This window comes from Aptenodytes forsteri, unplaced genomic scaffold (genome assembly GCF_000699145.1).
Source record: "Aptenodytes forsteri isolate BGI_AS27 unplaced genomic scaffold, ASM69914v1 Scaffold55, whole genome shotgun sequence".
In the NCBI taxonomy this organism is placed as follows: Eukaryota; Metazoa; Chordata; class Aves; order Sphenisciformes; family Spheniscidae; genus Aptenodytes; species Aptenodytes forsteri.
Genome location: NW_008796063.1, coordinates 1066119 through 1073374, shown reverse-complemented (window position 1 = coordinate 1073374; position 7256 = coordinate 1066119).

Here is a 7256-nt window from a genome sequence, read left to right as displayed (position 1 = left end):
CTGGTTCGACCTCAATTCCCCCCCACTCCCTGGGCCCGGCTTTCCAGCCAGTTTTTTACCCAGGCGTTCAGAAGGCTGAACACCTTCTCCTGCACGCGTCATGGGTGCTATGGATGCCATGGCCCACTGACATCATTTCAGGGTGTACAGAAGCAAATTGCGGAAAGGGTTTGTCTCATCTCTTTTCTTTAGTCTCAAAGAGGAGAAGGAAAAATGCAGAGCCAGGATTTTAGCCCTTCCCACAGAAAATGCAGATACCATATCCGTATACTGTATTTCACAGGAAGAGTCAAAAGTGTAATGAAGGTTTGACTAAGATTTTTTAATGGGAAATGTGATATAAGTGTCTTTATTAATTTGCTTTTACAAAATCTCTGATTTTTCCCAAGGCCTTAAAGAAGGTCACTTTCAGTAAAAATCACATCCCAGGTAGGATTCTCAGCACTGATTTGAATCCAGCAAGGATTTTACTTTTTAACTTAAATGTATACAATTTAAAGATGCTGTGTTTCCACATATGAGACGAGATTAGCATATACATCACTTGATGTGCATGCTGTAAGACAATCCAAAATACCTGTAGAAATAAATATCCTTATTCCCTTCAGTGTGGCAACACCCATCTACTATCCGTTTAAGTATCTTACTGAAATTATTACTCTGTTCTTGCTGGAACTACATATGCATTTCTGAATTCCAGGTTGCTGCTTTGATAACTTCCTTATCACTGTTTCTTAAGCTTCAGCATATAGGGAGTTGCAAATAAGGAACAAGTTTTCAGGCTTCCACATAGCATACCTGGAATGGAAAGCAGAGGGAAAACTGGTGCTCCAGCAGCTATCCCAGGAGAAAACACTGCCCTCCCTCTCAGCACTTGCTGAAAGCTAGCAAGGTCTCTTGTGGTGGTTACCCAGTTTTCTCTTGGCTAGAGTATCTTCTGGTAGTTTATAGTAGATTTATTGCTTGATCTGAATATTAAGATTTCATAACATTTCCCCAGTACTGAATGAACCAGAGAGTAAGCTTATATTTCTTTCTGGGAATGAGGAAATCCCCAAATATTCAACCCTACTTAAATATGCATTAACAATGACTAGCCATGAAATGGAAGACTTGATAATTCACACTTCAACAGTAGTTGTGTGAATGTGTAAGAGGAAATTACAATGTTTCCTATCAGGTGTAAATGGAGATCTTACACATTTCAGTGAATCTAATTTTGTGCAGTGAAAAGCTATTTTTTTAATAATAGAACTTTTTCCATTTAAATTTATAATTCAATTGGTCTCACAGGAGACAAAGACATTTTTCATTTCCATTTCACAGAGTGTATCCTACTGTATGTTAAAATATTTTCTTTCAAAGGTGGCTTTGTGAAACCAAGGCCTGCAAACATATTGTTGATTATTTGTACCCAGGTATTATGTCCCAGATAGTAGGGAATCAAGATTTGTATTTGCACACATTTTGAACTTTTTAAAAATAGGTAAATATGTCAGATTAAACTCCACTTTCTTCATTCAGTATTTTTTAATGCCTAGGGGGTCTTTTCCCAAGTAGAAACTAAATAACCTTTCTGGATGTTTGCATATAAACATCACCACCACAATTCATTTAGACTATTGGTGTCATTTAAACAAGTGAAATGAAGAAATATTAAACTAAGTGTGTGTTTTTATGTCACTTTAGGTAGACTGAAATCTTGAAAACCAAGTGCCAGCATAGCTCTGATTATTTTAGTGTTCAGTTCAGTGACTATTAGATGAGCACTACATCGACAAATTAATTTGAAAGTGCCAGTGTGGATAAAGTAATAAAGAATACTAAAAGAATTAGAGTTAACCCCCCCACACATACTAATACTGCATAGTGAAACTCCATGTATTTTGCTAGAGTCTAGTACATAACGAGGTTAAAACAGTTCCACAATTAATCAAGAGCTTCCCATGTTTAGGCTGCTCTTAATGTTCCAGCAATGTTGCACTGATGATTTACCCATAATTAGACACCTGTTAGTCATATGACACAAAGATATTGTTGTACTTATTTGGACCCAATGGCAAACAATTTTAATTATACACTGCAACATTTTTTATTGCACTGGTTCTTTATCAGGACTATTTTAATGCACATTTTCCTATTTAACTGCAGCTGTTATGGCTTAGCCTGTGGTTATACATTTCATCAAATAAGAAAACTCCCATAGGTTTACTGTGTGGATATCTTCTGTAGAGCACATTATGGAAAGTCAGTCTTTATGATATCAACTTATTAATGTGAGTTCACACTTCAGTAATAATAGTCACAACGTTGCAAACAGGAAACAAACTTCCCCTGGGTAATCTGAAACACTAGGCGGAAGCGGCATTCTAGTAATACCATAAACTCCACATCTCTTTTGAAAGGGTGGCCAGATAACACTGTAGCAAGTCATCCTCTAGGTGATGTCTCTTGCCTTATCTCAGCATTTCCTAGGCTAATTTTCTCATTCAAGTTCCTATGTCACTAAAAGAAAATAAATTCTCCCAGATGTGATGAAAGAAATGCTGAGCAGGGACAACTGGGGAAACAGTGCTTTCTAAGATCAGCCTCAGACAAAATAACCTGGAGTAATGGTTCAAGGCCATCGTTCTGAGCAGAAACTCAAGCCACCACATCCACTTTACCAAGTGTCCTGCTACAGTGAACAGTATCAAGTGCAACTGATATAAAACAATTAGCAAAACCATCTCATCTTCACCCAGAGTGGTCCACACTCAAAAAGAAAAGCAGTATATGTGTACTAGTTCAAAGCCCATGACTCATGTAAGGGTTACAGGTGAAGCTAGAGCTCCTTCTTCTCAGGGTGAGGTGTTTCTTAAGATGTCTAATCCAAAACTTTTTAATTGATTCATCTTGTTCCACTAACTCCCTTCCCATATTCCTACAGAAAAATGTAACTGTTTTCTGATTCTGCTGAAACATATCTATGCCATGAAAGTTGTATTCTCCTGGTAGCATTCACTTTTTTCTGACTTTTCACAGGTTGTCCACCTTTTCCCAGGAGCTCTTCTCCAGAGCAGGGCTGTTGACAGTAAAGGCAGCCGTAGCCCAGAGTGGTGGCTGTCCCGATGATACCTTTTCTCTTTTTTTTTTCCTCTGCATCAGCAGCTCTCATAGAGGATGCCACATGCTCTTCCACAAGAACTGCTATGGTAGCCAGGGGAGGCTAGAGAAGGACATTTTTTAGTCTAGCTATATACTTTAGATCAGCGCCAGCCCACACTGAGACTTCACCTCTATTTCCTCTGCAATGGTGTACTTGACTTGGCTGAAGATTACTATTCTCCTACATAGTAAGCAGCCTCCTGAATTCAACATGCTCTAGTAACAAGCTTTTCAAGATAAATACTTTTGAGTGATATTTTATCACAGTTTGACTCCTAGCTTTTTTCCTGAAGGGTACAGCTATACTCCAAAACAGTCTCCTCCCTCTCTGCTATCTCTACACTTCCAGTTTGAAACACCCACAGTTAATCTCGTGCAAGCCTCTTGGAAAAGCAATTTTGAAACCAGAGATCCATTCTCCTTTTCCCTGATTTTAAAGCAGTTAACACACAATTTCAGACATGGATAACAAAGGCAGGGAATGAGGAAAAAGGGTGTCTCCTGTTCAGGGCCTCTGGGTTGCCGTGCATATCCTGGTGTTTACAGCTCCAAGCAGGCTGCCGGCCGGCCACAGCTCTGGCAGTAAAACGATCCAGCTACTGTAGTCTTGACTTCTGCAAACCATGAGCGGGTGGGGGAGATTGCGCAAGCGCCAGAGCAGCTGCACGACCTTTCCCTCACTGAACCAGCAGCGGGGCTGGGCACACCAGCCTGTTTGCGCGCTGCTCCACAACCTTTCACCTACTTCCGCTATTTTGGCAGCACCGGGAGCCCTCGGCAGCTCGACAGCTCCTGCGGCTGCAGTGTTGGGTGATAGAAAGATGAGAACAGGAAGATATGACCCTTGTTTGTAATGCTATTTCTGTCTTTTTTTTCCATGTGAAAGGACACATAAATATTTAGAAAACAAACGTGTTAGTGGATTAAAATATCAATCTAATTATATAAATGCAGACCCATCTGCAGGTGGAGGGTGAACGCTTTGCCCACGGTACTGCCGGAAATTTCATGAAGTGCTGCGAATACAGCTCATGCCCTTCAGTCATCAGTCCATTCCTTCCGCTTACATTCAAATTTTTCTAGTGTTACCATTAATTTCCACCCTGACTTACTGCTCCTCCTGGGTCATCGTTACCTTCCTTACAGAAGCTGAATTAGAAGCTGCCTTTGTCCCTAGTAGGAAATGTTAGTCTGGTTTCCTAAGGGAAAAAACTTCAATAATGTTCACCTATTTGCCAAACCATCCCTCCTAACCATTTCAACCACATTTGAATAGATAATCAACTTCCTACAAAGTTTGTGCAAACTGGCAGATGGTTTAGGGAGGATAGATTCAAATTTTGGTCGACACTGAGGAAAACGCAGGGGAAGCTCAGCCAAGACTCATTCTATTAGAGAGCAGCAACCCCGCCGGTTGTCGTCCCACATATTCTGGCTGGTCAGGAGAGGGCACCCACCCCAGCACAGCATACTGTGTCTCCAGCATTAGTTGGCAGGTGGGTTAGGAAGAAGAGCCTCAAATTTGTGTCCCCACGGAGAAAAAGGTAGGGCAAAATCAGCCAAGACACCTTCTATTAGACATCAGCAACATGGCCAGTTGTCATGTATTCTGGCTAGCCAGGAACAGAACACGGCTCTGACGTAAGTACAGCACGTTGTGTCTCTGGCAGTGGGGAGGACATAAGGAACATCGAGGAGGGAGAGAGCTGATTGCGATGGATAGCATTTAGGGGACAAATGGACAGGAATCCGGGCTTCATTCATTCCACTCTTTTGGACCCCACTGTTGTGCAAAAAAGCAGAATGTTAACACAGCTCCGTTTTATTAAGGACAGTTGGCAAAACACTGCCGTGACTGAGCAACTGAAAGCGTTGTTACTGCCTTTTCAAAACTTGCCCCAGGGCAGTTCAGAAGAGGAAAGTTAAAATATTAAAGCACCAGAAATGAGACTCCATCTGACGAATGCTGCAGTTCAGAATCTGGCACTGTCCTTCACCATCAAAATGCTGTTCTCCCACACCTGCACTTATAACTGTCACGTGCACTGGGGCTTCAGGAGGAGGGGGGGAATGGTGGTTTGGAGAGAAATAAAGTGAGAACAAACAGTACTGCAGTCAGGATAGATTGTGGAGTTATTTGAAGCAGTTACAATTTTCACAGCCTGCATGCAGCTTGGCTGACAATGAATCCTGATACATTGTTACTTTTGTGCCTAAAACTTAGCTGTCTTGGCCAATCTTCAGGACATCCTTAACAATTATTTCCCAGATATATCATTTATGTTTACAGGAATGGAAAGTTATATTGTTCAGAACCTACTGTAATGTATAACTCATCATACACAGAGTGAGAAGCAAATCTGCATTATGAAGGAGACACACTTCTTCCAGAAGCTCACTGGAGTAATAAAACTCCGTTAATCGTTGCACTGCTGATGCATAGGATTCTTGTAGAAGTTTGTTTTGTTTTGAAAAGCATCCAGGTTTTGCGTTACTGGAGCCTTGCCCTTTTAATAATTGGGGCAGGCAACACGCTTCCCATACTCCCTGCAACTACAACGATACTGTTTGTTAAGAGCTAAACTGAACATTTAAGATTTTGTTCATCCCTTACTGCATATAACTACCAGGAAAACTATGAAAAAACAAGTTGCTGTAAAGAAAAAGAAGGTAAACAATGGGAATTATTCCTAGTGGGCTTTTCCCCTATTCAGAGTAGGGTGTGTAATATGACTGCTCACAAAGGTTATTCAAGTTACTTATATTCAGCACACCAGCAGAATAAAAATGAAGTATCTCAACAGTGAGAAATAGTGACCTCATAAACTAAAATAACTGCCTAGCATGGAGGACTTTCTTGACTCAGATTTTATTGCAAAGTGTTAATCTTGAGATTCTTGCTTCCCATTGATTAGTAGCTTCAGGAAGAACACGAAACAAACCAAAAGCTATCATACACATGCTCCATAATTTAAACAAATTTGTGGAATATTTTTACTTCTGTGAGTCATCTGCAACTTGCAGGCAAAGTTAAAACAGTCAAAAGCAAACCACAACATCTATTCTCAAATTTTCAACTTCTGGCAAGCGCAGGAAAAATCAAAATGGTTACAATTTGTTCTTATTAGATGTCTTCATTTTGCTTCATTTCACATTTCATATGCCAACATTCAATCACTGTGGTAAAACCTAATATATCTGATTGAGCAATAACAGAGTAACTCTCCCAATGAAAAAATAAAACAGGGAGCAATAAAATAATAAAACAGAAAGTACCATGGAAGTAGAACAGTAAGCAGGGATAACAGATATAATGACTAGGAAGACAAAAATGAGATAAAGTTAAAAAAAAAATCTGATTATAAGCTAAAGTCTTCTCCTCTGCCTATTAACCATTAAAATATGAATTTCTTTTTAGGAATGTATCCTTCTTCACATGGAAAAAAGCATACATATTTGTGTGTGCATAGAAACATATGCATATAAAAATTGGATTGAGGAGTTATACGTAAGTGTTAAGGCTTTTGTATCATTGTTTTATCGCTATGTGGTCCTGCTGTTACTGACCAAGATTTAGGATGTCAGGAAGTCCTTTGCTGACATTAACTCCATTCTTCAATGCATTATGCAAACCCTGCCTTTAGTGAAGTGGACTTGGCATTTGGGGAAAAAGGCAGGCAGCACTGGAGATCAAAGTTCCCTCTCCAGCAGAGAGGAAAGGTGCGCAGGCTTTTCCAAGCCCATCCGTGACGCTGGAAGATGATCCGCCTGTGAGAGAGCTGTTCAGTCAGTCACCTCATAGGTCAGCTCTAGAGAGAGTAAATAAGGGTCACATGGCGATTTGGGACTAGTGCGTCAGCAAAGCAGCTGTCATCAGATATTTGGTCACTACTAATCCAGGCCACAGTGACGACCGACATGTCAAGCACCCTGAACCCTGTGGCTAGGATCCGATTTTGCTGCCTTTGCACCTCCACCTACTCTCTGCGCCGGCCCTGGAATTTCAGTAATTCCACCGCTAGCACCCCCTGCACTTGGTGCGAAGAGATGGCTTCCCCTTCGGTTAGTCCACAAGACACCGGCATACCCCTCGGGGCTGGCAATACCGC